Here is a 23,619-nt window from a genome sequence, read left to right as displayed (position 1 = left end):
TGGGGCACAGAATAGGAAAAATCATCCACTCATCAATGTAATTTCTGGCTAAAACTTAGAGGTGACACCATCAAAGCTCTAGGGTTTTGCCAGTTTCTGTAGAGTTTTAGCTGGAAGTGATACCAGTATGCAAACAATGTCTCCCCACCCCCATTTTCCCTCTGCTGCTCATGTGAGCAGGGGCAGGGGCTTGGAGGAGGCAGTGGGAAATCACCCATCATAGTGCAAAAACTGGCATCAGAGTAAGAATGAACAATTTTAGAAACGAACAAAAAAGACAGATGAAAACAACTAGTAAGAAATTATGAATGGCAATTTACACTCCATCTGCATACAAACCCCATGACATCTGCAGAACATTCCAAAATGAACATTCCCCCTCCAGGGAGGGGGAAACTATGCATCTGTGTGCTCATCACAGTCATGACAAGTTTTGGATCACATCCACGAAACAAATGATGCAAGAAGTTTATTTGAGCTGAGGGTGGATAGATTAGAGGGATAGCAATGAAACTTCATTCTCTAGGGGCATCAGGCTATCCATTAAGTGAAATTCCTTTGAACTCCCTAAATACAATAAAATGTAAATACAACCAGAAAATAAAGGAAAAGTAACTTTAAAAATTGGTTTATATATATATATCGAGAACACTGGCACCTGTAAGAGTTTCTAAACCTCAGGAGTAGGATCACTTAAGTCAAGAAGCCTCCTTTGAAGCAAAGGGCTTAAAACTGCAAGTAAATCAGTTTTCTATAATCAGTGTTCTACAGAATAACTATATAGGTGGCATACGGCACCCACACAATCCTAAAAGCAAAGAATGAATGAATGCTTTCTTTTATATGTTTAAAAAAAATAAATTGAGAGGAGAAAAAACCCTCCATAGCTCCATAGACGGAACTAACAAAATATAAAATCCATTAAAGTCATTCTAGCAGAAATTCACAGCTTGCCTTCTATTTAGCTGTTCCCAGCTACACAGCTTTCAAATCACATAGCAGCAAAATTATAGCTGACAAAACTTAAAATATTGACCCTGTTGAAGTTTATTTTATTTTATAACTTTATGTCAAAAATATCTGCCACAGAAAAAAAACACAGGCTAAATTTTTATCAGGATCTACTAAAACACAGGATATGATTTTGGCAAGATATGGGTAAAAACATAGCTAGCTATCAAAGCTGAGAAGTCAAGGAATTACACAGTTTTCTAAAATCCAGTAAGACATGAAATTCAAGAGATTTCAAAACCAAGTCAGCACTAATGGTCAAAAACTACATAAGTATGCAAACTAAAATGATGAATCTAGAGCAGAACGAAGGGCAGAAACAAGTATAGACCATAAACAAACCAAATAGCAGTTACCTAGGAATTAGGAACTGACTGTTTGTTTGTTTGTTTGTTTGTTTGTTTGTTTGTTTGTTTGTTTGTTTGTTTGTTTGTTTGTTTGTTTGTTTGTTTGTTTGTTTGTTTGTTTGTTTGTTTGTTTGTTTGTTTGTTTGTTTGTTTGTTTGTTTGTTTGTTTGTTTATGGGATTTCTATACCGCCCAATCCCCAAAGGGCTCTGGGCGGTGTACAACATGGATTCCATATACAGTATATAAACAAAACCCCATTAAATTAAAATGTAAGTTTAAAAGTTTAAATATTTAAAACGCAGCAGTAATTCAGTAAAATGGCGTCAGCAATACCCCAGATTAAACCCTCCCAAAAAAGGGGGAACAAGACAGGAAAAAAAGTGTGTCCCCTAGATGACGGGAGACTATGAAAACCGGAGGAATAGAGTAGAAGGGGCACCTAATCAGCTGGCTGGGCACTCCAAAAGCCAGGTGGAACAGCACTTCAAGTCTTTACAGGAGGCCCTGCGGAATTCACCAAGATCCCGCGGAGGCCTGGACAGCTCGGAGGAAGAGTGTCTCCACCACAGGCAGAGGGCCAAGGCAGAAAAAGGCCCTGGCCCTCGAAGTGGAGGCCAGCCGCATGGGGCATTGAGGGGCCAGGGAACCATCAGTGGGAATTCGGCCTTCTGCTGAACGCAGGGGCCGGTAGGAACTATATGGGGTAATGCGGTCCCGAAGATTCACGAGGGTCCTAGGCCGCTGATAAGGCCTTTAAAGTTGTTAACACCCACACCTTGAAGATGATTCGGAGACTCAACTGGGAGCCAGTGCAGGCTGCGCAGCACAGGTTGGATGTGATCCACGATAGGCGCCCCCTGTGAGCTGATAGGTGGCTGAGCCGCACGCGATGCTGGACCAGCTTCAGTTTCCAGATCAAACTAAGGGAAGGCCCGCGTAGAGCCGAAAGTTACAATAGATTCAACCTGGAGGTGACCGTTGCATGGATCACAGTGGCCGAGATCTGCGTGGGAGAGGAAGGGAGCCAGCCGCCGGGCCTGACAAAGATGGGAGAACGCAACCCGGGTTATATGGGCCACCTGGGTCTCCATTGAAAGAGACGAATCCAGGTGGACCCCCCAGGCTGCGAATGGAGGGGGTCGGCGCCAATGAGATCCCCTCCCTCACCGGCGGCTGAAAGTTCCCAACCTCCCCCCCAGGGCCAAGCCAAAGGATCTCCGTCTTCGATGGATTCAGTTTTAACCTGCTTTGCTGCAACCAACCAGCAACTGCCTCCAAACAATGCTGTAGAGCCGCAGGGGCAGCGACAGCTCCCCCCTCCATCAACAGAATGAGCTGAGTGTCATCAGCATACTGATGGCAGATCAGCCCAAAGCTCTGTACCAGCTGAGCAAGGGGTCGCATGTAGATGTTAAACAACAGCGGGGATAACAAAGCCCCCTGGGGCACTCCGCAATAGAGCGGGCACTTCCGGGAGGCTTGGTCCCCGCACCACACTTGCTGACTCCGGTCCCGGAGAAACGAGACAATCCATTGAAGGACAGTGCCTCGCACTCCAGAAGCAGCCAGGAGGTGGGCCAAAAGGTCGTAGTCGACCATATCAAACGCTGCGGTCAGATCTAACAAAACCAGCAGCACTGATCCGCCTCGGTCAAGCTGTATACGGAGCGTATCTGTGACAGCGACGAGAACTGTCTCCGTCCCATGCCCAGCACGGAAGCTGGACTGGAAGGGATCAAAAGCCGATGTGTCATCCAGGAAACCCTGAAGCTGCTCCAACACCACTCTCTCAATTTAGTGTGAAATACACATTATTAGCAACTACCAGTAGTAACAGTAGGTTGCCAGGTATGGATTGGGAAATACCTGGAGATGGAGCTTGGGGAAGGTGGGATTTGGGGAGTGGAAGGGCCTGAATGGAGCCACTGAGTCCATCTTCTAAAATGGCCATTTTCTTCAGTTCAACTGATCTCAGTCAGGTGGAAATCAGTTGCAATAGCCAGAGATCTTCAACTACCATCTGGAAGTTGGCAATCCTTTGTTGCAGGAATATAAAATGAGACACTATGCCCACAGGATCCATTTTAGATCTCATCATCCTAGACATTTGAAATACAGTTTACCATTCAGCCAACTAGTACGTCTGAAAAGGAACTCCACCAAAAAAAAAAAAGTGGGCACAGTGTCTCATTTTATATTCCTGGTATACATATTGCCAACATACGTTACGTTTTGTAATTAATTCTTTGTTACAGGCAACATAAGGTATGTAGTGAGACAAAAACTTAACAATCAAACCTAAATGGTAAAGTAATTTTTAATAGAGATTGTTAAATATAAACCAGCAAGTTATATACAGTTGTCAACAGGAAATTAAGGATATTCAGTTCAATAGCTTTTTGTACCAAGATGTATTCAGCAGCTCTGCCCAATTGGCTATATTCATCAAATTATTTTCCCCCTTGACGATTAATGGGAAATCTCTTCCTCTCATAAAGTCTGTTGGGAATGCAAGGAACAGGGCCAGGTCTGCTTTACCACAACAATCCCTATCCTAGATGAGAAAACAGCTATGATGGGAGAACAGGGGAAGAAACTGAAAGTTGAGGGGTGAGAGGTGGAGCAAACTGGGCCTAGGTGTGGCTGTGAAGAGAACTGGAGGGAGGACTCTCTGTCTCCTCATCCTTCAAATCGCCCTTCTCTTCCTGCCCACAAAATGTTGGAGATGTTTTCCTCAACTGTAATATTTTAACTGAAAGCTTTAAGAAAAATATATTGACTGACTAATCAGGTTTCATTGATAATTGATTTCCACAGCCGTGGTTTGTCTAGTTGGTTTTATCCACCCACTAAACATTCAGTTGTTGCTATTCTCAGAAGCCCTCCCTCTATTCTCAGCCTTCTTCATGTTTTTATGACTAAAAGGCAAAATGGAGCTGGTTATTGAGATGGTAACATGTATTTGTGATCTTAAGTGGGCAGCAGCAGAGACAGAAGATAATAGATACCTCATTTATTCAGGCTTTCAATAAACATATTTAATTCCCAGTGACAGCTGTCTTCACCACATTAGCATTGCAAATCATCTCCGTTTTGTAATGGCCTTCCATTGAACATGATTCAATTATGTGCGTGATCCGCAGCAAGGCAGGATACAGTCTTCGCATCTAAAGCTGTGTTTCTGCAAGCTGGCTGCTCTTTACACTGCTCACATTTAAGCTGTCTGTTTACCACCATGCTTTCCTTGAACTGCACTGAACTCTCTACACTTTTCAGCTAAATAAAGGAAAATTAATATAATTTGTAAAGCAATTATATTAGGTAGACATTGCATGCCTGACATTCTTTGCATATGCATTCAAACCAGAAAACACTTGTTAAACCAATTGCCTGTTTCTAGACTCAAAACATTCACAATATGAAGCCATTGAAGGGTTTTCCAGACGATAAAAAAACCCAGATTTTATTCTCCTGCAAGCCCTGATCTAATGCCCTGATCACACCCACATGCAATGGATGCAAGTAGCTAAAGGAAGGGGCAGACAATAGATGCTAAGGAGCAAGACTTCTTATTTACCCTTTTTGAAAATAATCATATGATACTGAGCGTTAACCAAGTGATTTTGAAGTGTTTGAAACACTTCATATATATAGTCCCAATAATCCATACAGACCTGTATCATAGGTCAGTATGATTGACCCCATGTTATAAATGGGAAGCACAGACACAGAGGCTTATCTAAGGGCTGCTGCTGAATTTATGGCAGAAAAGAGCCTGGAACCAAATACTTTCTCTTTTTTTTACCTCATTTATATTCACCCCTCTAAAAAGTAGGCAGGGCAGTTTACAAATTTAATATTAGAAATGCAAAATAAAAAATGTGCAGCAACAGGATAAAGTTCCTGCAAATTTGGTCCATTTTAGAGACTGTTTGCAGGACTTGTGATAGCCATGTTTTTTGGCTGCCAGGTTGACTTTCAACCATGGGGCTATGGGTGTGATTGCCAAGTATACATGCTCAGTTTTCTATAGGTAGGCTTCAGGAATTTAATCACAACAGTAGTTGTTCAAGTGACAAAAGCCAGTACATTCAACACATGCCATCAGTAATCACTTTAATTGATCCATGTCTGCTTCCATAGTAGTTTCCAGTGAGTAACCATACTGGTCAGCAATAGCAGATCAAGATTTGAGTCCAGTAGCACCTTAAAGATCAACAAGATTTCCAAGGCCTAGAGAATCAAATCTTTTCTTTAATAGAGGGCTAAACAATTGTAAGTCATTTCAGTGTGTCCCCAAAACATGTTTGCTTATAGTCTTCAGGAATAAATAACATTATAGTATGGGATTTTTTCGGTTGGAAGGAAATGAGGGTTTTATTTTTGTCTGATGTTTCAAGTATCATAACATATCTCAAGCCATGGGGAAGTGTGGAATATAAGTATATAAATAAATATATATGCTTCTGAGGGCCATGTCAATATGTGGGGGAACAGTCATTTCATACAACAGTCATTTCAAATTAGGAAAAAATGATTACTTCTTGGAATATTGAACATAGAATTATATTGAACTAGCACTAAAACAAAGACATACAACAAGTGCTAGAAAACTTGTGGGATATGGGCACCCACCAATGGGGTCACCCCTACTGCCTTTCAAACCCCGTGACCTAGCCTCACCCAATGTTATATCTGCCTAAAATGGCATCTGGTATGTATGGCCCATTCTAACTCTATTATTCTATGATTTGTTTGATCAGAACATTCCCAGTAGATGGAGCATAAGTGCGAACTACAGATCAATAAAGGAAATCAAACCAAATGATAGAAACAATGGATAATTTTATCTGTCTGAATGTTTCTTTGTAAAGCTTTCTTTATAAAGCTTTAAAAAAAACCTTGCCAAATCGAAAAATAAACAAAAAAGAAAGTGTACAATCATGGGCAATTAGTTTCAACATTCCAGCAATCATCTAAGAAACTGATGTCTATACCAAGGTGGGATCTTGGCTGTAAGTCAGCTGTTTTCTTGATGTACATGAAGAGAGATGATCAATCGTTCAAATGGGTACATAAGAAAATGATTTGTTTGTTGCAAGAGGAGCTTTAAGAACATTGAGAAAAAGCAAGGAAGGTGTATGTCTATGACAGTGTGAGAATATCAAGGATAAAAGACAAGATATGTGATGATTGACATGTGTATGTATGAGAAAGAAGTTGTTACTGCTGGTCAGAATTTATGTACCCTTCCACATTAGATGCAAAGATACTGAGATGTCCTATCCATTTCTACTAATCCAAGCAAGGTGAAACAGATGGCAGCCCCCAGCTTTGCTTGGCATGGCTGGGTCAGCATGCACAAGGCAAGGCAGTCAGTGGACCCCAACTCAGTCCAGCCAAGCCCCACACAAGGTGAGGGGGCATACATGCAGCCTGGCTGAGCCCCACACAAGGCAAGGGAGGTGCCCAGGCAGCCTGGCCAAGACAAGGAAACCATTTACCTGACCACACAAGATGAAGGAAGCAGTGCCCAGCCTGCCCAAGATATATTCAAGGTAAGAAAAGCAGCCCCCAGCCAACTGGTTAGGCAGGCTGCCTCTTGCCCCCTCCTTCCCTCTTTTAAGACAGACTGCCTCTTCCTCCCTTTGTTGCTCCTTTAGAGGACAAGGGTAGGACCCCTTTCCCAAGGGTTTTCACTTTCAGTTTGCCACTGCTCACAGGATTGTTCTGTGGATAAAATGGAGGAGAGGAAACTTATGTAAGTTGCTCTCGGTATCCATTGTGGAGAAAGGTGAGCAGCAAATTAATAATAAATATAGCTGAGGATAGGGAAGCAAGTAAAATGTTGGTGTGAGGGTGGGAAAGACTGAAGAAAGTAGAAATGGCTGTGAATATGGGGATTGCTTGGGTCGAGAAGAAATACTACAGCAGTAGTGAGCTGAGAGGGAAAATGTGTGTTCCTCGCAGGTCCTTGCAGTTTTTCCACAGTGCAAGTGGGCTTGCCCTGGCAACCAGCTCTGTGTAAATAAGGGCCTTTCCCCACTTACCTTAAGCCCCACGCTACTTGAGGAGAGTAGCGCAGGGTCCCCCGGCACTCCCCACTACAGGGGCGGCGACAGCACAGCTGCCCTGACGCTGACGCTGTCGCACCCCCTCAGCGCGCGGCATCTCAGGCGCTCTTCTTAACTGCACCTTTTTATGACCCCGCACAGAGCACGGGGTCGTGGGGATGCCCGGGCGCGCACCTGGGATGCCGTGCGCTGAGAGCAGCGCGCAGCATAGGCGGGATCCAAGAGAGTGGGGAAAGGCCCTAAGCCTCAGGTTTTTTTCCCCAAATGCAGGGTGCCATGGTAGGTAAGGGCAGAATGTTGAAAGTGGGAGGACATAAAGGTAGGTAGGCTAATGGATGGGAAGCAGAGAAGGAGACTGAAAGAGGGGAAGGCTATGGGGGCTTTCAAATAATGGAAAGAGGAAATAATGGGGAAGAGGAAATGAGATGCACCCCATAAGTTCTTGTGTAGTATGCTCAGACAAATGGCAGCAGTTGTATATTCTAATTCTCAACCTGGATAAATCAGAGTATATTTAAATCCAGAAACTGGAGCCATGAAAGTACAAAAAATAAAAGAGCCCCAGGTGTGCAGGAAAATCTGAAATCTAAACAGAATGAAACGGATACGATTTTTAAACTCAAAATTATAAGAGTACCTATAGCTTTAAGAAATGGATGCCTTCGGTGGCTGTTGCTAGGCATCCACCACAGGCTTGACTTTTGTCAGCAAAAGGAGGGGCAGGACCCTTTTCAAGACTGTCTTGACTTTGAGGGAGAACTAATTGGGGCCAGTGAAGCAGATGGTAGTGCCCAGCCCAGCCCAGCCCAGCCCGCATGAGGTGAGATAGATGCTGGCACTCAGCCCAGCCATGCCCCATGCAAGATGAGGCAGACAGTGGCATCCAGCACTACTGAGCCAAATGCTCAGACAGATGGCAGCACCTTGTCCAACCAAGTCCTGTAACAAGGCAAGGCAGAGGGCAATTGGCATCACCAGGCCTCATACCAGGTGAGATGGCAGTAGGGCTTGGCACAATGCGAGGCAGATAGCAGTAGTGGCTGGTCCAGCTGAATCCTGTGCAAGGTGAACTGAGGTAGATGGCAGCACCTGGCCAAGCCCTGTCTATGGCCAGGTGAAGTAGACAGCAGCAAGGTGAGACAGATAGATAGGCAGTGCCTGACCTGGTTGAGCCCCATATGAGGTGAAGCAAGGTAGAAGGTGGTGCCAAGCTCAGCCAAGCCTCAGGCAAAGCAGAAGATTCCTAGGATTTACCTTAGGGAGAAAGTTTGGAATACAGTAGGTCATTGCAGTGGCGAAGCGACCAGAGGACGGGGGGTGCGCAACGCACCGGGTGCACTGATTCTGGTCACGTGGGGGGCGGAAAAATTCCCCCGCCCCCATGGCCCCCCCATGCTCCCCCCGCGGTGCCCACCCCCCATCCCCCCACGGCGCATTCCCCTACGGCACACACACACCCATTTACTTTTAGGAATGGAACGTCCCAGAGAAGAAGCCTGCCTGCGTTGCCTGGGCCTGGTGGGAACTACTTTTAGGCCTGCTCCTTTCCTAAAAGTAAGTAAAATAAAGTGCCGCGGGGGGGGGGCGCCGCAAGGGGCGGGGTGCCGTGGGGTGGTGGGGGTGCCATGGGGGGGCAAAAAAGCCAGAGTGTGCACCGGGCGCACTCTGGCCTAGCTACGCCTCTGGGTCATTGTGGGAAAGGTATTATTTACCTGTCTTGAAGATGAACGGTCCAGAAGAGTCCAACACCTGTGTTAGAGTCCAAAAGATGGGGTAAAAAGCAGTGCTGGGCAAAGTATGCGAGACCAGAGGTCAGTCCAGAAAATACTGGTCAAAGACTGCAGGGTGAGCAGCCCATTTATAGGAAAATTAAACCCTCTCTTAACAGAGAGCTAAATTGTCCTAAACAAAATCAGTTCTTGTCCTCTGGGAGAGGACAATGGGGTGGACACTAGCTTAATGATTGAAAGCCAGTTAGCATCCACCAGTTGATTAGATTATGGTGGAAATGATGAAATCACAATTCCAGGGGTTTTCCTAAGTGAGGTAAGAACTGATAGGATTAGAGTGGAGAGAATAGTTGTCAGGAAGCTTTGATTGTATCTATCTAGCTGGCACGTAACATATTTTGTGAACAGGAAGACAGGTGCTACTGACTCCAAGGGCAATGGCTGCTTCTCAAGGCTTGGCCATTGTTCTCCATATAGCATTTTAAAAGGTGTGGCTGGGTGCTATACATTCCAGTAGGGGGCTGAGGGACTTGTCCAGACAAATCCTGGAGAAGGAGAAGGAGAAGAGTTGGATTTATATCCTGCAAGGAGACTCAAAGGGACTGACAATCTCCTTTCCCTTCCCCCCACAACAAACACACTGTGAGGTAGGTGGGGCTGGTAAAAGAGCCAAGGTAAGCTGGAATAGGAGTCATTTTCTAGAACGTTTCATTCCCAGTCTGCATCTTCCTACAGGGGTATTGTGGGATAGCATGGAAGAGAGGAGAATTAGTTCAACTGTTTTGGGTTCCGATTGTGGGAAAGGTGGGCTATGCATGAAGTACCTAAATGATAAACATAGCTGAAGATGGAGGGGGAGATAAAATGTGGGTGGATCAGTGGGTGGGAAGGAGAGAATGATGAGGTTGTAAGGGTTACCAAATGGAGAGAAAGAGGAAATAGTGTGGGAAAGTTACGGTGGGAAAAACTGGTGCCTTGCAGGTTCCTCATTGTGCAGCTGGGCCTGACCTAGCAAATAGCACTGAACAACTGGGCCATAGCTTTCCAAGGTTCAAGGCACCATGGTAGGGAACAACAGAAAACTAAAGAAGGGGAGGTTGTGAATGTAGGTTGGCTGGTTTAATGACTTTATCATTATAGACACAAAAGCAATCAACAAATCACAAGCTCAGGCAGAAAAGAACTGTATTCTCCATACATTTTGTTATCTGCAAACAGTTATATTACTAAACTTATAAATTATTGAATAAATAATAAATTTGTTTTAATTAAAAAATAATAAATGCACATCCTAAACATAATATACATACAACTGTTTACTACCCACAAGGAAGACACAGTGGTCATGTTAAAATCAGTTATGTTTACTAACAGTGGTGGTAGAAAGAACTGGAAATGTAATTTTGTGTGGGGGATACTAATGAAAACTTACTCTATGTGCCACATATAATTTGGCATAATTAGAGAACATTAAATCATTCAGAGTGGTAATTGTAGAAAAAGGTCAGGAATAGACTTCATTAATACTCAGATTACTGCTGTATTCTCTTTTATATTTAGTATCATATGCAACAATTCAGTACTACAAAACAGTCCAGGGTTTCAGTCTGAAAGGTAGTTTAGCAATACCAGAATTATTTAGACAAGCTTGGAGTGTTATATTATGTATTTGTTTAGAAAATGTCTGTATCACCTCTCCAGAAACTGCCCAAGGTGACTTTAAAAATAAAAGTAATAAAAACATTAAAAGTTATAAAATAAAAGTTTTTAAACCCAGGCCAACATCATATAGACCATAAGAACAGACCACAGACAGCTTAAGATAGTTTCTAGATTAAAATAGTGTTAAACGAACAACTCAATTAAAAGTCTGGGAAAACAATAACATTTGGATCATGAAAGAAAGCAAAATAGATGGTGCTGAGCCTCAGTGGGAAAGACTTTCCATAAGCAAGGTGCCACTACTGAAAAAGCCCTGTGTTTAGTTGCCACCATGGTTGGTATATTAATTTCCGATAGAGTAGCTCCGGTTATTTAATGGGGTTCTCACTTTGGCAGCACATATGCTAAAACTGGAACAATACAGAGAAGAGAAAATTATTACTGGTCCATTCCGCACAGCTGAAACAAGACATCACGAGGACACAAAAAAAAGCAGCATGGGAAGGCACTCTGCATTGCCATTTTCTAAAGACATCCAAAGGCGTCTTATTTCTGCTAAAGACATCTTTTTTAGAAAACACTTCAAAGCATACTTTTTTGGGCCAAGTCATCTCCAAAATATCTCCTGCTGTTCTTTGTGAAAAGCAGCCCTTGAGATGTCTTAATTCTCCTGCTTGACCTCACAGCCCGCCTACACCTTTCTTCCCTTCCACTTTCAATTCTCCTGTGTAAAGTCCTCAAAGGGACTACAGCCAATTGCTTTCTCACATGGCTTGTGTAAAGTCCTCAAATTCCAGAGGGCAACAACACCCCATACATTTTCCACGTCCACCTCCACACTCCTCTCCTATTCATGCCTCTTCTGAACTTTCAACTTCCAATGTCCCTTAGAACATCCTAGATATGGCAACCAGGGAATCCCTTCCTAGCCATGGCCCTCTCAAACCCATCACCTCCCATGGCCCTCAGAACATGCCAGACACAGTGACCAGGGAACCACAAAGTGTTAACTTGGCTGAGAAAAAAAGAAGTCTCAATTTGTAAGCCACATCCCAACTTCAGGCAGGGGGAAATTAATCAGAAAAGAGAGGAAACAAATGGACCTCTGAGAAGGCAGAACTCCCCCACCCAAGCCCATAAGGCTCCTACCAGTGCACGGTAGCTGTTTTGTTGAGATACTGAAATTGCTGCTTTAACTTACTATTCTAATGTTTGAACATGGTTTTAAATAATGGGTGATTTTGTGCACGAAACCTGGATATTTCACGTGAATATCATGCGTTTAATCGTCAGTGGGGATTCGACCACGGTGTCTGTGGTGGGAATAGGAAGGGAAGGGTGTTTGTAAACTGTCTTGAATCTCCTTACTGGAGAGAAAGGCAAGGTATAAATCCAAACTCCTCCTCCTTATCTTGTCACCTTCTGCTTTCATCAGGAGCCATTTCAAGCCTTCACTATTTTCTGCCAGTAATGTGGTATCATCTGCATATGTAAAATTGTTAATCTTCCCTCCTCCAATTTTCACTCCACCATCATCTAAATGTAATCCAGCTTTCCTTGTATGTTCTGCACATATATTGAAGAGATAGGGAGATAAAATGCATCCATGTCTGACATCTTTGTCAATTGGAAACCATTCTGTTTCTCCATATTTTGTCCTAACAGTAGCCTCTTGTCTACTTGCAACAAAACAATATGATGCTGTGACACATTCATTTCTTTTCCAATTAACCATAACATTTCATGATCCACACAATCAAAAGCTTTGCTGTGATCGACAAAACACAAGCTGATTTTCTTCTGAAATTCTCTCATATGCTCCAGTAACCGGTATAAATTTGCAATATTATCTCTAGTGCCTCATCCTTTTTGAAATCCAGCTTGAACATGTGGCATTTTTCATTCCATATATGGTCTTTGTTGTAAGATTTTAAGCTTACTCTACTCACATGAGAAATTAATGTAATGGTCTGATAGCATTACTGGCTTATCATGTGGTATTCATCTAACCTCATGTTATCAACATTATTTTCCTCACAGTCAAATATGATCAAAACATCTATAACCCTGGGGATCAATCAATCCTGCTTCCTGCACAGATGTAACATCTGGTTGAGAAACAGATACAAATGAAACTCCACCATCACAGATACTGTGCAGCAGGAAGTTCAACACACTGTTCCAGTCAGATGGTGGTAATAAGAGGATCAGCTCATGAGTAATTGCTCAACTATTAAAAACAATATAGTCACCTGTAAAGCACATTTGCCTTAAGTTCTCAGCATCTTTACCATCATGTTCAGACTGAGGAAAAGGAATGAACTACATCCTAAGGGGTCCCTCATGGTGTCTGTGGGAGCAAAGGTGCCCGCAACCCTTTTCCTGGTGCCCGCCAAGTGTTTCTAGGTAGTGGGTGGTTGCCAGATAGGGCTTTCGCCAAGCAATGATTCTGATTGACTGTTGGTGATTTGATTGGGTGTGCAGATTTTTTAAAATACTGCTTTGGCTGCAGTTGTCACCACAGCACAAGGATCTGCACATTTTACTGAAGATCAGCTATGACAGTCATTTTGTGGCTGGCTCCACCATTCATGGCAGCCATTTTTTTCCTGCACACACCATGGCATGTTAGAAGTCCAAAAATGCCTGCAGACTCAAAAAGGTTGGGGACCCCAGTCCTGAGGCATGTGGGGCTATCTCATGGATCCATCAGCCATAACTCACATCTCGCCCCAGTTCCAGATGAAAATGAAGTGAAAAAGAGGGACTAATATATGTGTGTGAAAATAATTATCTGCATAATGTCAATCCATCCTTTTATTATTGAATTCAAGGTTTTGTTACTTAACTAACATCAGGACAGCAGAACTAATGCAGTTTAGAGGAAAAGAAGCAAAAGGTTTTGTATTTGCAGCCTGCCCCTTGTTAGTTGAATTGTAAATAATTTCCAGTTGGCCTTGGAAATGTGTGCTTCAATTATGCTTTTCCTTCACCTCTAGTCTGTATCTCAGTTGGGTTAAGGTTCATGGTAACAGAGGAAATATAATTGAGAACAAATATTGGGTGCTTGACTTCTGATTCTGTGACTTCTGTGTAGCAAGAAAAATCCAGAGCAAGCCTGATCAACTCATTTCTAGCATTCTGAATATTATTGGGTCATGTAAAGATTATCCTCTTCCTTGCTTTATGTTTCAGAAAGAATTCAGAATATTTATACTCAAAGGAAGACATATAGAGCTGGGAGACGTTGAAAATGTTGTAGTTAGGAATAATATCAGCAGTCAGAATGAATATTCTGCTAAAACTGATTTATTAAATTTCAAATTCTACCAATTAATATTAATGAAGTAACTGTAAGAAATTGGCAGAGAACTTTAACCAAGTTTTTATGAAATGGGGAGAAATCAATGATAAGACTGACATTACTACAAGATGGGAAAAAACAAACCAAGGAGGCCACATAGTAAAAAATATCAAATTGTATTGACAAGTGACAGAGTTAGTTTGGATACTACTTTGATTATTGACCCTCCAAAGGAGGAGTATAAAATTGGAAACAATGGCCAATTACGCACAGCAAGGTTCCCATAACGTCAAAGAAATTTGGCCAGGCGGTCTTGGGGGCGGGGGAGGTGTTTGGCATTATTACTCACGGCCCTGTTTGCACAAGGCAGGCATTACCCATCAGCTGGCTTTTTGCTTGCATCCAGAAGGGCAATGTTTCGTGGGTTCTCAATCGCATATGTATGCTTCAACTATGAATATAATCCTTATTTTTTCTCTTTAATCTTATCAATAGATTGATATACCAATCTATCAATTGATCAATAGATTGATATATCAACAGATGGATAGATTGACATAAAACAGATGGATAGATTGACATAAAAAAGGCTAACTATTAAGGATCCAAGCCAATTCTCCTGCAGACACATTGTAGAATGTATTAATGGTATTGTGTTTACAAAAAAAGGAAGTGAGATGCAATCTTTCCAAAAGGATTTTAAAAAAATTTTTGAAAAGGCAATAAGGAAGGTGTTGAAGTTTTCTGTGAATTCTCCATTGTACTATGCTAAGAAAGACCCAACGAAGACACAGAAGTGCTCAAAGCAGCATGTGGCATGGCAGATAAATAAGTCACTAATAATAATGCCAGGATGACCTTAGTATAAAAGAAGAAAAGAAAGAATAGGAAGTGAAGGAATGGAAGGAGGATATTGTGAGTGATTCAGCCACCAAGGGCTTGAGATGGGAGAAAAGACTCTAGCATATTGACTTTAGAGAAATACTGTTATTGATCCAGCAGAAAATGTGAAATACATTAAAGCAGAGACAGGAAAAGATATATACCCTGTACTAAGATATACACTGTGTACTAAGCATGCAAATCTTTTGGGGCCAGCTAAAAATGTATTGTTTACTTAGCCTCTCCCTTAATCATGGACTTTTAAAATATAAAAATAGTTTTAATATGGGCTTATCAGCAATCAAATGTATGTAAATTACCCTTTACAACACATCAAAGAATACAGATCAATTCCATTTTGATATTTAGAATTGCAATATATTTTAATATGTGATTGTTTTATGCTTGGGGGGTTTCAACTTTTTAAAGGGTTTAATTGTTTATAAGTCTAGAACCTTTAATGCAGAGAGTGGCATGGAAATAAGTTAAATAAAGGAATGACAGAAGCAATTAATCTCATCTAATAACAAAAAGATAGGAGAAATGTCATTGAATCAATTAGCCACCTTGTCTCCCTTAATCAAGGCAGAGAAATGATACAGCAAATTCCCATGAACAATACTCAGAGAAGTCTGCCCTACAATGTTTTCTATAAGTTGTAAGCTCATTACAATTAAATTATGTTACTTTGTAGCTGTATTTATCAGTTGTGCAGTGTTCATTCTAAGGTGGCTGGCTGTTTCAGCGATCCTATATATACATCATACTAAATCCACTGACTTAAATGGACTTTAAACAAGTAACTCTGTAGGTGTAACAAACTGAGACCATTCCAATAGAATTAGTGAACTAGAGGCTCCCTTGCCGTCTTCTGGCCCTTGTTTGGCCCAGTTTTCCCTGCTCTCTGAAGCCAGTGTCGACAGGGTCCTGGCTGCTGTTAGACCTACTACCTGTCCTCTGGATCCGTGCCCCTCCTGGCTTATTAAAGCCTGCCAGGGGGAGTTACGACCCCACCTGTTGAAGATCATCAATGGCTCCCTTGAGCAAGGAGTCTTTCCGAGTGGGTTGAAGGAGGCAGTGGTCCACCCACTCTTAAAAAGACCATTGTTAGATCCAGGAGATCTGGCCACCACTCGCCTCGAATCTTTCGCTTCTGGGGAAGGTAATTGGAAAGAGTGGTGTTGGAGCAGCTTCAGGGCTTCCTGGAGGACACATTGTGTTTTCGGGATCCCTTCCAGTCCTGCTTCCGTGTTGGGCATGGGACGGAGACTGTTCTTGTCGCCATCACAGACACGCTCCGGTGATTCAACTTGACCAAGGCATGGATCGGGCGCTTCGCTGGTGGCTATTAGATCCTCACCGCAGCGCTTTGATATGGTCGATCACGACCTTTTGGCCCGCTAATCGCCTGGCCGCCTCCGGGGTACGGGGCACTGTCCTTCAGTGGATTGTCTCGCTCGGGACTGGAGTCAGCAAGTGTGGTGTGTAGATCAGGCCTCCCAGAGGTGCCCGCTTCATTGCGGTGTGCCTCAGGGGGCATTGCTCTCCCCCCGGCTGGCTATTATTTAATATCTATATGCGACCCCTTGCTTAGTTGGTCGCGGAGCTTTGGGCTGATCTTGTCACCAGCACGCTTGACTGACACTCAGCTCCATTCTGTCGATGGAGGGGGGAGCAGTCACTGCCCCTGCGGCTCCTACAGCATTGCTTGGAAGGCGGTTGCTGGTTGGTTGCAAGAGAGCAGGTTAAAACTGGAAAATCCATTGAAGACGGAGATCGCTTTGGCTGGAGCGCCGAGGAGGTAAGGGGGGATTTTCAGCCGCCGGAGTGGGAGGGGCTATATTGGCACTAGCCTCCTTCTGTCCCATTAAGCCTGGGGGGTCCACCTGGATTCGTCTCTTTCAATGGAGACCCAGGTGGCCCATGTAACCCAGGTTGCGTTCTTCCGCATCTTCGACTTAGGCCCAGCGGGTTGTTGCCCCCTTCCTCTCCCCAGGCAGACCTTGCCACTGTGATCCATGCAACAGTCACCTCCTAGGTTGTAGGACTATTGTAACTCGCTCTATGCTTGGGCCTTCCCTTCACGCTCTAATCCGGAAATTGAAACTGGTGCAACATGCAGCGGCACGATGTGCTCACAGGTGGTGCCTTTAGAGAACACATTCAACCTGTGTTACGTTAAGCTTGCATTGGCTCCTCGGGTTGAAAGTTCCGGATCATTCATAAGGTATGGGTACTTACCTTTAAGGCCCTTACGCGGCCTGGGACCTTCGTGACCTTCGGGACCGTCTCACCCCATATGTCCCTTTACGCCCTCTCAAGCGTTGACGGCAGAGGCCAAACTTGCTGGTGGTCCCCAGCCCCTCGATGATGCGGGTTGGCCTCTACCTTGGTGGCCAAGGGCTTTTACAGCCCTGGCCCCTGCCTGGTGGAGACACTTTACCACCAATTAAGGTCCGAACCCCTCTGCGGGATCTTTGAGGAGTCCTCGCAGGGCCTGCAAGACCAGACATTGTTCCACGAGGGCGCTTGGAGGGCGGCCGGCTGATGTCGCCCTCCTTTTCCCCTTTTACATCTGGGCCCTAATCTATGGGGCCCCAGCTCCTCTGGGTTTGTTGTTTTTTCCAGGGTGGGTTTATTATATTGTATGAAGTTTTATGCTGGACGCTGCTGTAAATTTGTTTCATTCGCTGTTTTAACTGGGTTTTAATGTGATGGTTTGGTTTTATGATGTTCACGCTACCAGATTCTTCGAGGGGCGTATATAAAAATTGATTATAAAATAAATAAATAAAATAAATCTTCTTAGAAAACAGGAAAAGATGCTTTGATATTCAAAATGGCAGAAAGCTTCATCAGAGTTCTTGAAGTGTAGAACTGTGAGATGAAAAGTACAGACAAATATCAGGAGAACTTTGGCCCATCCTACACAGACTAGTTCACACACTAGATGGGCCAGTCTGGGAAAAACTCCAAGCTCAGGTAAGACAAAATAACAGATGTGAAAACTAACTGCCAGCATTCCAATCCCCTCTGCATGGTTAATCTAGAGCAGCATGGTAATCTAGGACTGCATGGTTAATCTAGAGCAGAAACCTCCATCAGAGTGCCCAATGGTGCCATAGTGCCCACCAAAGTATTTTCTGGAACTTATTTGCTCCTTCCCGAAAGCATTTCTTCTTCAAAGCAAAGAGCGAACCTTCACTGTTTTCCATTTGATTACAACAGAATAGGAGCTTCAAAGGAGCCCAGGAGGCATCTGCCTTCTGTCTGAAGGGGAAATCCATCTAGAAAGACCTGCCTCTATTGTAGAAGGATACTTCACTTTGAGCTTCCTCTCAGTATGGTTTGGTCCCAGTCCTCCATGACAGCCATTCTACTATTAATTCTACCCACCCCTAGCAGCTACTTTGACATTGTGTCCACTACCTGGTATTACAGTTCCAGAAGTTCAACAAGGCTGGAGACAACTGATACAGAGGGTTAGTACAAGAGACACTTCTAGAAGAAGAGTGAGGATTTATAGCCCACTTTTCACAACTGTAAGGAGACTCGATGGCTTACAAGCTCCTTTTCCTTCCTCTCCACACAACAGGCAGGGGAGGTAGGTGGGGCTGAGAGAGTTCTGAAGAACTGTAATTAGCTCAAGGTCACCCAGCAGGATCCATGTGTAGAACCAAGGAAACAAACCCAATTCTCCACATTAGAGTCCATTGCTCTTACCTCTACACCACACTGGCTCTCCAGACCCACATGTTCGCTCATTTCATTGATGTTGGAAGTGATTACTGTTTTAATCATGGAAATATCACTTCAAGCTCCATTGACACATTACAGATCAGCTTCTACACATCAGATTGGTACAATGCCGCAAGTTGTGACTATACGCAAGAAACCTATACAGTGAAAAGGGCAGTCATTTATAACACAGAGTCCTTCATCACACTTGTATTTTTCCCTTCAAAAATATTAATTAGAAATAACCTTTTTTAAAAAACTGAAATTCTAATAGTGCTAGCCTAAGTTGAGTTACAGTGCTCTAAGCCCACTGACTTCAATAGTCAGAAAAGTATAACTTTGTATAGGGTTTGCAATGATCAAGCTCTTAGTCCTTTGTAAATAAATATGGTAGGTGCAAAATGTTTGTTCATTGGAATTTAATTCCAAACTCCTTTTTATTTCCTCCAAAAGTAGTTAGTCTGAGCTCTAAAGCAGTCTCAAAGGGCTATGTGGTTCTGAGGAAATTACTAGTGCAAAATTACAGGTTAAATTAAACAAATCAAATTTTTATTTATATATGTTCTTTAGCTTAAGGGTTTCAGGAAGTAATTTACAATAAATAAAATAATCTGAGGCAACAACTTCTGCTTGAGGTGACTTTCACTTCACATCAGTCCACTCTCTTGCTCCTTTACATCTCTGAGACCCTATTAGAATTTAACTCCATTTCTGTGTTCCTACAGTCTTTTTTCTGAATATGAATCTGAACTATGATTTAATTTCCTTGACTCCTAAAGAAGAGTAACATGAGCTTCCTGCACCACAATTTCTGAAATTCACCATTATACAGAGTAAACTTTGTATTCATCTACAGCCATGTGAAAATCAACAAAACTGAATTACATTATCAATAGGTGAAATGCCACACACCTTTGCAATGTAAAAGGTTATTCTCAAATAAGAAAGATCAATAGGGGAAATAATTTTGTATTTTGCAAGCTTCTCAAGTGAATATATCAAATTACATATGTCAGCATTTTGTAATTACATAGCATCTTTCATCAGAGGCTCTTAAGGCATTTGAAAAATCAATTAATTTTCTCAAGACCCATAAAAGAGGCCAACAATTTATACTCTTTTCACAATTGGTAGAACTGCAGGGAGAACCGTTTAATGATTCCCCTTCCTCCATGAGATAGAATACAATAAACCAACAAAGCAAGATTCAGGATTCTTCATTTTGTATTTGTGTTATCACACTTGACCTTCTGAGACACCACACCATATTTGTGCCTGCTCCTGCTTGTTACAATATAGGTTTTGCTAATTTCCTTGGAGGTAACCCCCCCCCCTCACTGATGTAAAGAGTAGGACTGCAAAACCCAATTGATTTGTATACCCAATTGACTTGTACACAGAGAATGCAAAGCCCTTAAAGGGTCTCATGGCAATGCTACTAGTACTGACTCTGGATCACCTCACATACACAGCTAATGATGTAGCATGTGTTAAAAACATGATAACTGTGCACAAAGCAGCAGCGTGATAGGTAAGAGTAAGTACAATGTCCCAACTCCTTTAATCAGGCTGTTCCAGATAATATCGACCAGTGGTCTTCAACATATGGTCAGGACCCGCACATGGGTTGCAGATCCCCCACCTGCTGGGTCATGAGTGGCAACTGGAGATCTCCTGTTATCGCAATTGATCTCTAGGTGACAGAGATCAGTTCATCTGGAGAAAATGACTGCTTTCGAAGGTGGACTCTATTGCCCCTTCTGCACATGCAGAATAATGCACTTTCAGTCCACTTTCACAATTGTTTGCAAGCGGATTTTGCTATTCCACACAGTTAAATTCAGCTGAAAAGTGCATTAGAATTGTATTGAAAGTGCATTATTCTCATGTGCAGAAGGCACAAACTTTCAGGGTTAGGAACCTCTGCGGCTCTCAGCAACATATTCAGGAACTACAATTCCCATCAGCCCCTACCAGCATGGCCAATTGGCCATGCTGACAGAGGCTGATGGGAATTGTAGTTCCTGAACATCTGGAGAGCCGCAGGTTCCCTACCCCTGGCCTAGGGCATTGTATCCCATTGAAGTCCCTCCTCTCCCGAAACCCTGCCCTCTTCAGGCTCAACCTGTACCCACAGTACCTGATCTTGGCTCCAAATATTTTCCAACCTGGAGCGGGAAACCTTAATTTACACTGAGAAGATGGTGAAGTGAGATCACTCAGGTAGAGAAGATCCTTCTTTAGCACAGGCAGGTTAAGATGCATACACTTTTAAGCAAAATATCTCCTTTGCTTGCTTGCTTTTATTTTCCTCAGCCTCTCCCCTCCATGGAGCTGGTCCTGTAATGCTCTGTGTGAGTTTGTCATCACTGCTCTGGATCATCATCTTCCTGTCCTGTGATGGTGGTATCAAATAACTTCTGTTATGTGGTTGCAGCTCAGTGAATTCTATGCTGGTTCCCTGGGTTGGGAGGGTTGAAGCCCCCTGGTATCAATGACATTGCATTCAGTCTAAGAAAAGAAATTACTCAGAACAAAGCACAGTCAAATGTTCTTGCAAAATAGCTTACCATTTCAAACACACACAGGTGAATCATGCTTCAAATATTGTTCAGCCCTACCTACAGTGTTTTAAAAAATCTTTCTTCTAAAACGTGATGAAAAAAAATGTCCCATAGGAACATGCAGTACCTAGTCTTGTCTCCAGTAGATTGCTGCCTCATCTTGCAAAGACAGTTCTTGGACCATCACACACACACACACACCCTGGAACTTGACAACCTCCCCAAAAAGGTTTTATTAAGGGAAGCTGCCAGATATGGCTACTGAGCTTTGTCTGACATATAGTAGCAACACCACAATAGGAGATATCTTTTTCCTGCTTACAAGAGGACAAAGATGGAAGAGAATAAGAAAGAGCAAAACAGAAAGAAAAAAGCAGAAACCAAGAGTAATCAGATTAGAGTATTGTAGCGGTTAGAATGTAAGGCTGTTATTGGGGTCAGTGGGGTTCAATCTCTGCTCACATGGGCCAGTCCCATTCTGGCAACTCAACCCATCTAGCAGAGAGAATCGAAGAGGGACAATTGTATGCTGCCCCAACTACCAGTGGCGTAGCGTCAACGGGACAGAAAGGTGCAACCCCCGGGTGGCGCCACAAAAGGGGCATAGCAGGGGCATTCCGGGGTGTTCTGGGGCAGGGGCAGGCGGCGCTGCAGTAGGGGCGCAGGGCACGCTCATGCCCCAGGCAGAGTTCCCCCTTGCTCAGTCCCTGCCAAGTACTTTAGAGGGGAGTGGTATGAAAGGCTTGGTAGATTAGGGTTGCCAGTCTCCAGGTAGTGACTGGAGATCTCCTGGGATTGATAGCGGAGCCAGGAGAGAATCCCGCTCCTGGAATATGTCTGAACTAAAATGATTGGAAGATTTATTCTGTTTTGTATTTATTAGGTAGAAACTGATTTGTATTAGGTAGAGAAATCAGGATTTTGTAGAGTTTCCTTGTAGGCATTTATTGTGGCATGGAACCTCCTTAGCCCAAGGCAGCGAGCCATCTCCGCCCCACCTGGGCACATCCTATTCACGTGTAAAGGTTCCTGATGCACGCGGACAAAAGCTGAAGACTCCTCAGCCAAAGCTACCGCCTCTGCCTAATCCCCACCAGCAGGCAGATAAGGGACTCACGCCATCGCCTTTTGCTTCCTGACCCCGGACACCCTGGAGAAACCTTTGTGTGTCCTCTCCGCCAGTGGAGACGCCATCGCCGCGCCCTGCTCTGGCGCCGAACTTGAGAAAGGGGATGCTCTATCGACACTGATTGGTTCCTGCATGTTTACTGCAAATGAATGATTGGTTGTTTTGAATGGTGGTGGAGCTGTCTTTGATTCTCCGCTCCCCGACGGAGAAAGTGTAATTAAGGTGTTGTATAGCTGCTACGCGCAGTGTTTGTCGCGGAAGGGAGGTGCTGACACTTAGGTCAGCATCTCAATAAATCACTTTTATTTATCCAAGCCTTGTCGGTCTTTGCTTTGAGTTCCTGGGCGCCAGCCGGTGAGCTGATACCCTGGAACGGAAAGTGCTATCCTGAGCAGCCTTGATGGGTAACAGTTGGGGGGGGGCCTGATCCGGGATTTTCTGAACCTACGTGGAGAACCGATTATTGCTTTCGAGGAACCGAATTCGACTGGCGGAGCGCAGTTCCGGCTTGAACGCTGGTTGCAGTGGTTCGAGGATCGGAGGTCTTGTTTATCGGAGGTTGTGGATTTCCGCAGGACAGGTGAGACGGACTATGAAGGAGAAGGAACGGAGATCCCGAAGAGAGAGGAAGAGAGAGAGAGAGAGAATTTTCCGCGGGAGCCATAAAGAAGGAACTGGAGAGGCCTCGGCGTTAAGGAATTTGGTCCGAGGAAGGAAAAGCAGAGCTAGAACCCAGGCCATGTTTAAACCCAGCTGTCCTTTGGCTCAGGAATTTGGTTGGCAAACGGTTTTTTTTGTCCAGGAAGGACTGGAACGGAAGCCCAAGTCCAGCCGCCAATGCGCTGAATAAGTAGAGTTATGCTCAGTTTTGCAAAGGCAGAAATGGGAGTCTGCGGATCTAAGAATGGAGGTTCCCAGTCTCTGCCTGAATCTACCCCCACTGAAAGCTTGTGTCTGTATAATTGGGACCAGGCTCGATCTAAAGCCCCCCCGTGCCAAGGAAGAAGCTTGAGTCTTGGTGCAGGGAGAATGGGTCAATTATAATTTTGTCAGCTGGTTCTTGGGTGGCAACAGGTTCCTTTAGTTGGCCCATCCTCCAGAAGAATCTTTATCTGCCTTTGAGGAGCACCGGATTGAAGAAGCTAAGGCCAAAACATTAGATAGAACTTTTTTAAT

This window comes from Sphaerodactylus townsendi, linkage group LG02 (assembly GCF_021028975.2).
Source record: "Sphaerodactylus townsendi isolate TG3544 linkage group LG02, MPM_Stown_v2.3, whole genome shotgun sequence".
Lineage (NCBI taxonomy): Eukaryota > Metazoa > Chordata > Lepidosauria > Squamata > Sphaerodactylidae > Sphaerodactylus > Sphaerodactylus townsendi.
This window is presented reverse-complemented; position numbering follows the sequence as displayed.